We start from the raw sequence: 9,498 nt of genomic DNA on the forward strand, positions 1-9,498 counted from the left end.
TTCTTAAATATCAAAGTCCTAAGAAATTAGTTTGTTTGTATTTTTTTTTTCAGCTAGGCAGTAGCAAGCCGTTTTAAGCACTGAGAAATATGATCAAAGTCAAATTTGGGGAGATCAATGTCAAGACAGAACTCCGAAGGTTTACTCCCAAGCAGTGTTTAACTATGTGTGATGTTTTCATTAGTCTGAAGCAAAAAAAAAAAAATAATGAAGTAATCTCTACATTATTTTTAAAGCTACATACTATTAAGTTCTAAGATTAAGGTCTTTCTAAACTTTTAGGTTAAAATTCCTATAGTACATGGCGAGTTCGATTGTCTTCTTAAATATCACTAGTTGGCAAAGTAAAAATCTGACAAAAATACAGATCCGTTCCCTTCTAATTTTTTTCAAAACTGTACAAATAAGACAATTACGAGGAGTAGATAAATATATCAAGTAGAAATTTTAGGAGACCAATAAGATCCAATTAAGAAGAATCTAAAAAAGATTCTTCTTAGGGCAACTGATAGATTTAAAGTCATTTGTGTAACAGTGACAGAGGAAGCCAGAAAAGCATCTAATTCTCCAAAAGAAACTATTAGAGAAGTGAAACCTGACAACTGAACTCTGAGGGCTGCCCTTACAGGAAGAGGTCGAGAAGTGAAATCAAGGAAGACAATAAGAAAGATACAAAAATGCAAAAAACGCAAAAACAAACAAAAAACGTGTTTCAAAAAGAAGGAATTATACAGGAGATAATGTGGATTAAAAATAGGGACTCTACTTTTGAAGTGCTTGTGCGCTTTATGTATTATGTATTTTAATTTCAATATAATCTTTAAAGTAGGTACTGTTAGTTTATTCCCCAAATATCGTCTTTGCTCACCACTCCTTCCCATTGACTCTTTCCTATCTCTAGAAAGTCAGTTCTCTCCAGCCCTTTCTTCATCTAGTAACCCTGCTCGCCCTTCAGAGTCAGAGTCAGAGTCAGAGCAGCAGCTTTGATTTAATGAGCAGCTATTAAGTAATTATACGAGGCACTATGCTGCTAAATCCTTTACATTTTCTTATTAAATCTTTACAAACTTAAGAGGTGGGTATTATCCTCATTTTACAAATGAGAAAAATATAGTTTAGGGAGGTGATTTAACTTGCCCCCAGTCATATGATCCTCCAACAGCTGAACTGGGATTCAAAACCAGAACTACCAGATTCCACCGCCTACCCTGACTACCCGGACTGCCTGACTCACTGACCTCTGCTAGGGTTTCTTTGACCCCCGTCTCTCATCCCACATTCCTCTGCAGTCCCGCTGCAGCCGATGCATCCTTTCACACTTACTACTATACTCAGAGAGCAATACTTACTATACTCAGAGAGCAATACTATCTGCCTCTCACATATCTTCTCAAAGACAGGGCCTACATGGCTTTTTCTCTTTGAATTCCCAAAAGCTACTGTGTGTGGGGCGGGTGGAGGGGTAATGTCTCTGGAGCATGATAGGCATGCATTAGTAGAGACAGTGGATGTATCAGTTAATACCACAAACAATTATTCTAAGTAACAGGATACAATGCTCTAAACTTAGAGAACCAAGAAATTACATGCTGGGAGGAAGCCAATGAGCATCATCTTTGCTATTAACAGCTTTATACATCCTACTCAACGAGATCTGCAACAATTCGCTATCTCCAAGACTCCTAAGGTTACTACAAAAACTACTTCAAATATTTCAATAATTGAAAGAAACAATTATATATTAATCACATAAAGCAAACAATACAAGCTAACAAAAACAGTGTTACTTTGCTTTTGGCTGACACTGTATCAACCCAGTGAGAAATGAGTGATCTCATCTTGATTAAAAGTGCTAAATTAAGAGGTAAAAAAATACTTAATACACCAAGTTTGATGAGTAAAAATGTTTAATAAGCAAAAAAATAAAAATGTTAAGCCTGGGTACCCTGCAGAAAAATGAAAAAATTAAAGGAGACCTTGGTGATGAGATTAGGGACCATCGAGCTAGTCTAGACAACAAAGCCTTACTTTCAGAGCTAAAACACAGGTACTGAGTTTGCATAATTACACTGCCGTAATTTAATCTACTTATTTCAGAAGTAAGCCAAAGAAGACAACACTAACTTCATAACTAAATTTTTATATCATAGTCTATACTACTATCGTTGGCCTCAATTTCCTCTATTAGCAGGAAGTAAGAATGGTTACAATGGGAAATAAGCATAGGATTTAGTATCAACACAGGATTTAGTATCACATCTGGCTCCGTCATATCACTATGTCCTTGGGTAAATCCTCCAATCTCTCTGAATCTGTTTCTTCGTCTAGAAAATGAAGATAAATAAAACTGCAGTTAATCGTCAGAAAAACAGTGAGATAATATACACTAAAGTGCCAGCATTTTATTAACAACCAAGTTTTAAAAATTAAGTGATCTAATACCTACATAACTGTATGCTAAATGATAGTCAAACATTAAGCCACATCATCCCTCAAACTCTATTTGTGTTGGCTTTTATGTACTAGATGAGGGTAAATAAAGTGCCATACTTCCTCAAATACAGTTCAAACACCATGCGGTTTCTAAGACAATGTTGACAGATTTTATTATTGTCATACACACAGATGTCTGGAAGAATAACTATTACTTAAAATGGCTCACCTCAATTTTGACCAAATCCTCAGACTATGTAAACCCTAAGATTACAAGGTGATGTCTGAATCGAGCTCCTCCTACCATCATGTCAACTAAAAGTGTACGGCTGTTACTGCAGAAAATGCAGCAAAACACAGAGACACGCAGCTCCACTGCTTTCTCCAGACAGGTGGATCGTTCTCGCCTCTGCGTGGCGAGCAGACCGCCACGAGGGCAAGAGTCCAGGCAAGGGAGCAGTCAGCGGCCGGCCGCAATCGTCCAGCGATTGAATCTATCCCCTTACCCATCTAGACACTAGCTAGGCAAACTACGTTAGCTGTTGCAAAGTCAAAAACTCAAACTGTGATTGATGCTAAGTGTCTCTAAGAGCTATCGTGGACCTCAGCCCTTATGTGTGAGGTGTGCCAGCGTTTCCTAGCCTTCTGGTTAAACAGGACCTGGAAGGGGATTTGTTTCCTATTACTCACTGGTCACTAAGCCAGATTATCACAACTGATGCATTGCAAGTAGTACTGTCTTCCTGGTCACTCCCCTTTGTGCTGGGGAGTGAACACCTTTCGCTTCAACGTCTATGTAAAAAGATTCACTGGCCTCCGATCTCCTTGACTTCTCCCGTCTCCAGTAAGCTGTCCGTATGTCCCAGTTACACCTTTCCCTAGAATTCACTATCACCAAAAACTGCGCCATGCCCAGAATTCTGATTTCCAGCACCGAGCCCTCTGAACACCACCAGCTCACTTGCTCTGATAGCGCCACACCAATCCTTTGATGCCCTCCTCTCCCCACCAGGCCCACACTTCCCAGAGCTCCAGGCTCACGTCCACGGGCCCACCTGACACCTTTATGTAGATGTCCTATGTGCATCTCAAACCGAACATGACCAAAACCGAACTACCGATGTCCTCTCCAGCTCCGTTCCTCTCATTGTCTTCCCCATTTCAGTGAATGGGACTGACAGTCACTCTTTGCCCAGATTTTCAAAATAACTAGGAGTCATCCTTGATTCCTTACTTTCCTTTACCTGATTCAACAGCAAGTCCACTGTAATCCACCTTCAAAACAGATGTCCCATTCTAACCTCTTCTCGCCACATCCTCCACCTTCACCGCAGTGCAAGGCACTGTCCCCTGACTGGACTCGCCTTTTAATTGGACTCTTCGTTTTCTCCCTTCAGGTCTATTTTTTAACACAGAACTCAGTAATCTCTTTAAAAGGTAAGTCAGAGTAAGTCACTCCCCTGCTCGAAAGCCTTCAAATACTGGATTTTGTTCTAAGTCCTCACCATTGTCTAGTAACTCCTCTAAGATCTGCTGCTCCCCTCCCTGTCCCAATGTTGACAGATTTTATTATTGTCATACACGTAGATGTCTGGAAGAATAACTATTACTTAAAATGGCTCCTCTCCATTTTGACCAAATCCTATGTAAACCCTAAGATTACAAGGTGATGTCTGAATCGAGCTCCTCTTACCATCATGTCAACTAAAAGTATACGGCTGTTACTGCAGAAAATGCAGGCAAAACACAGGGACGCGCAGCGTCCCTCCCCCTGGCACCTTCAACTTCCGACCACAATCCTCTCGCTTGTACTCTAGTTACTTTGGCCTTTTGCTAGCTCTAGAACAAGCCGACTCATTCCCACTTAAAGTTCTTTGCTAGTTCTTCCGTCTGGAACATCGTCCCAGATTCCCTTCACTTCGTTCAAGTTCTCTGCTCAAACGTCCCCCGTCCACCCAAACTAAAATGAACACTCTCACGCCTTTTATTCTTATTCCCTGCCCTGCTTTATTTTTCTTCAAAGTACTTATTGCCTAACTCATTATAATGTTTATTGTTTATCTACCTGATGAGACTGTAAGCCCCATGAAAAGTAGAATTTCGTCTTGTTCGCCATTTTCTCCGAGTGTCTAGAACTGTGCCTGGAATACAGTCTGCACTTAATATACGTGCTTTGAATGGATTAATAGTCACCGAGCATTTTCACATACATTAAGGAAATAAAACAACTGTCCTTCACATGTTCATGAACATAATCGTTAACGGGCTAGACTGAGAGTTGGAGCTGATGTGTGCTTTTCTTTCTAACCTTACCCAGCAACATTAAAAGATAAACCTGAAAGTTAATGAGGACATTTACCTAACTTGGGATTTAAGCTGTATGTATGTAACATAAAAACGATCTGTTCTGGAGCCTAAGACGTCTCATCAACATCTGGTATTTGGGACCCAATTCTAAACTCAGGTTGTCTGAGAGACTGAAAAACAATTTGCTGACCAACGCCATGACCTTTACTCCACTGGCAAACCTCTCAAGCTTGAGACTGTTCTCCAGAAACAATTCAAATAATCAGAACAAACGTTATTAGAATGGTTAGTAAATCCCCTTAGTAGGTACGTACTATTTTCCACACTCTCTGATAAGACTTTTGTGTACGGTACCTCCTTTAATGCTCTGCTAACAATAGCCTTATGTCTGGGTAACCCGGTCCCCACTTTTAAAAAAGAAAAAAGTAGTGACTGCTGAAGCATAACTGTAAATGACAGTAAAGAAAGAAAACTTTAAAAGTAGGACTCGACATTAAGAAAAGAGCAAGCATGAGTTTTTTAGTGTCAGATCAAAGGAGTTGTTTCTTTTGCGTTTCCCCAATACATCATTGTATCAAAGCGGACCTCAGCTCAAGTTCATGCTTTGATGGCCTTGGCACTTCTAAATAAGGCCATGGTCTTTAAACACAGAAGGCAAGGCAACACTAACTGCAAAACCTTTTTTTAAGTTCTGACACTTAAAAGGTATGTGCCAATTAAATGGATATTAAGCACTTTTTTCTACAATGTCAGATAAATATTGTGTAGTAACACAGAGGTCTACTTCATTACATTTTACACACACACACACACACACACACACACACCATGTGTCAAGAGAAGGGATAACTAACGATTCAGAAAGGTAAAACAAGTCCTTGTGGAAGAGGCGACATCGGAGACAGAGTTCAGAGAAGGTGTAGGAGCTTCTAGGCATCAAGACAGGATGAGAGGAAGAGCTTGCCACACACACAGACCATGGTGGATGGATTCATTACTGCAGACAGTTTACTGAGGTCTACTGTGTGCCAGGCCCTGGGATCCACAGGTGACTGCAACAGTGTGCCCTCAGGAAGCAAAAATCTAGAGAGTGAAAGACATAAAAGCATTAATTATAACACCTAATGGTATTGCAGAACAGTAGTTGAGATGTCATGGACTATGAAGGGAATACAAGCCTGGTGGCAAATTGAGTTTAGGGGCAATCAGAAAAGGTTTCCTGAAGAAGGTGAAATCTTAAGTTAGATTTTAAAGAGAAGGAATAAGGCTGAGCACACAGTATATGAAAAGGGAAGAACAAAAGGTCAAGGGCCCTTAGGGGCTGTTCTAAGGACTCTAGAACTTAACTCACAAAGGAGAAGCTGACAGAGGTTTTAAACCTTGGCTACATCCAGAAGGCAGCTGTAAATAGATCCCAGGTGAGTTTTCTAACTCAGCTAAGGTTATGGGTGTACCATTAAGCTAAGTAACTAAAGGAAAAGAGAAAGTAGATAAGCTCAATGCGATGTGCTTGTGGGTCAGCCCAGTGATGGTGACCACAGGCAGATGGATACACAAGTCTGGACTGAAGATGGAGAACTGGAATTCATCAGCGTCCAGGCAGCAGCTAAGGCCAAAGCACAGGAAGGAACTCTCCCGAGGAGAGACCACAAATCAAGAAAAGTGGTTACCTAGGAAATAAAGCTAACATTTACCCAGCACTTACTATGGCTCATTTAATCCCCACAACCACCTATGCAGTACATAAGTCTTATTATCCCATTTTATAGGTGGTTAAAACATTTTAAGACAATTAAAGAACGATTATAAGACAATTAAAGAACAATAAAAAGCAAGGCCTAGGAGAGATTAGAAGAGAACCGGGAGTAAGAAACATATGAAATCAAGTTAGAGAATTCAAGAGGTAATGTATGGTCAATATCACAGAGAATTTGTAGGACAAAAAAATAAGGGAAAGGAAAAGGAAGGGTGGAACATGGCATATTTCACAATTTGGAGACATTAATAGCTACGATTTACTTCTATAGTTAGCTTTGGGAAGAAGGGCAAAGAAATATACTGGATTGGGTTGCAAAATGAGTTGAAGAAGCGAAAGCACTTATCATAAGACTAGCCCAGCCACAAAGAGAGCAGGCAGCGCCGTCTACTAAGTCGGGGCTGGGTGCCAAGGGAGGCGCATCACATATTTCATTTGATGTTCCTGTTTTAAAAGATGAAAAAGATTCAGAAATGCTATGAAACTCGTTCAAAGTCACAGCCAGTAAGTGGCAGTGGAAACATTTACACCCAATGTGACATAAAGCTGACTAGGTAAGTTTTAAAATCCAACACGCTGATTAAACAATTCTTTCTTAAGAGTCTAAGCTATGCATTGGTTTTGTAATGTTCAGTGTAATAGTATCTAACTTGCCTTAAGAAAGTGTTAAAAGACAAAATCCAACCAAGTCAATCTGAAGATCTAATTGGCTTTTATTAAGTGATTTCATGAATCAGGCAGCATCTCACCTTAGCAAGTAGAAGGGCGCCTCCATAGAAGGTTTTTATAGGCAGAAAGAGGGTGGGACTAAGAAGTTAAAAGAGTAGATTATTTCAGGCAAGGTCACCTTCCCTTAGGGGAAGCCAGGGGGGATCTTATCAGGCAGATTGATTAAAATTATGTATCTGAGAGAGGTTGAAACTGCAATTAGATCAAGCATTAAGTATAGGTTTGGGCTTTCACCACAAACTGTGCCATTTTGGGCCTGTGGTTGTGCCATTTGGGGCCTGTGGTTTTGTGTTTAACAAAAGCAAAACAATAAGAATTGGTTTGAGAAATAAATGGACCAAGTTGAAAGAAGTGTCAACTTTAGCCCACCTATAATAAATTTTTTTTCCCCAAAAAAAACTACAAATCTATAAAATAAATAAATACTGAGTGCCTACTCTCAGTGAACTTTGCTATATCATTCACAGGTTCAGCGAGGGAGAAATTAACAACTGCAAATAAATTTACAATCCAAAACAAAATTAGTCCCTCTTCCTTCTAAAGGGATGCCCTAATACAACCCTACAATATTTACATACCAAAGAATTAGGTCATTGAGTCAATTAGCAAAAATAAACATTCTCAGTTTACAACTGTGGGGCCACTCTACTCATTTATCCTATGTGATAAATTCTAAAAATAAACTTAAAACTTTTCCATTTCCTTCCCAAAGGAAATCAGTACTCTTCTCTAGTTAATATTTCCCATTCGAAAGTCCCTTCTTCTGTCCTCTCATTCGTTCTTTCATTGTGCCAGGCGCTGGGCCAGACTCTTGAGAATTAAGACATAAATTAACATGGACTAGCTCGGCCTTCATGAAATCTACATGCCAATAGAGGAAACAATTAAAACAGAAGGAATTAGAATAACTCCTTCCAATGGATGATTACTGCTGAGGAAAAGAGTTCTAAGAGGGTTTAACTCGGATAGGATGGGCTTCCTGAAGAAGTGACATGTGGGCTGAAGACTGAGGAATGCGTAGGAGTTGCAGGGAGAGACTAGCGCCTAAGAGGTGGAGGAGACCTCTAAAGACCAAGAGATAGTAAAAAACAAACAACGACAACAACAACAAAAAAGGCTTTCCTAAAACAAAAATAAAACCAGTGTGGCTTGAGCCCAGAAAGCCAGGAGAAAAGTGGACCAAAATGAACTGGAGAAAGGAAGAGTGGCTGCAGTACTTTGGTCTTTATCCTACCAGAAGGTGAATCTTTGAGAGTTTTAAGCACATGATCCTTTGAGATACGGACGTTTTCAAATGATTCCCCTTGAATGCATCAGAGAGCCTTCCAAAATCCATCCCCACGCCTACACAACACACAAATAAGTGCTTCATCCATACCGTTCAACTTAAAAAACACTTCTACGTCAAGAAAAAGGCAAGTACTCTGAAAAAAAAAAGTTTAAACAGTTGGCAACCACTTAAATATTAAGACATGACCAATGAATTTAATCTATATATAAGTATGGAGACTAGAGTTCATAGTTGTTCCTCCCTTACAAATAACTTCTAAATATACATGTCATTTAAACTGCATGGCTATTGACACTTCGGAACAACAGAAACTTAACTCCATCCTAATATTTGAAAATAAAACAGGAGCTTGATTAAAGGCTCTGGTGCCCAGGCACGCAGATTTCAACGTCTTGAAGCGCCATCCTTCCCTTCGCACACGTTTTTCCCCAAATTAATTAGAAGCTGACTTCCTGAGTGAGTTTTTGGTTTTGCTTTTTAAGGAATAAAAGTCTTCTAATTCATAACTTTCTTCACTACCTGATGCCACAGGATTTGAGGGACACCAAACCAACCTCCAACCGAGGTTTAAAAGGTTGCCATCCATCCCGGCGCCCGATGGTAACTTTCCCGCCCTCTCCAGCCCCCAAACTCCCCAGGACCCGCAGAGCCTCCTCCTCTCCCGGCTCCGGGCCGCCTCCTCCGTCCCCCAGCCCAGGACAAGGCCAGACCCGCCAGGCCGGAGTCGCAACCGCCACCTCTATCCCCTTCTCTCCGGCTGAGGCGGCTGGACCCTATGGGAAGTGAGGAGGGGATCGGCAGCATGGGTATTACCTGGGGCCCGAGCCCGGCCGCGGGGACCTCGGCAGGGAGGGCACAGCTGGGAAGGCGTCGCCGTGAGGCCGGCAGGAAGGTCAGCTCCCGAAGGCACCGCAGGGGCCCACGGCCGGCAGACGAAGATAAAGCGCCGGACTGCCCGGCCCCTCCGCCCCCAGCCTCGCGG

At 41.1% G+C, this 9,498-nt stretch overlaps 1 protein-coding gene across 1 annotated transcript in view; it reads right to left on the reverse strand.

Moving 5' to 3' along the window:
• SOAT1 (sterol O-acyltransferase 1) overlaps positions 1-9,492 on the reverse strand; it is a 56,749-nt gene extending 47,257 nt beyond the window's left edge. Inside the window, exon 1 of the mRNA XM_006907778.3 lies at positions 9,330-9,492. The gene's annotated coding sequence lies outside the window, so the exon portion shown is untranslated. The remainder of the gene's footprint in view (positions 1-9,329) is intronic.
• Between the last annotated feature and the right edge of the window lie 6 nt (positions 9,493-9,498).

The sequence above is a fragment of the Pteropus alecto genome, unplaced genomic scaffold, assembly GCF_000325575.1.
Source record: "Pteropus alecto unplaced genomic scaffold, ASM32557v1 scaffold101, whole genome shotgun sequence".
In the NCBI taxonomy this organism is placed as follows: Eukaryota; Metazoa; Chordata; class Mammalia; order Chiroptera; family Pteropodidae; genus Pteropus; species Pteropus alecto.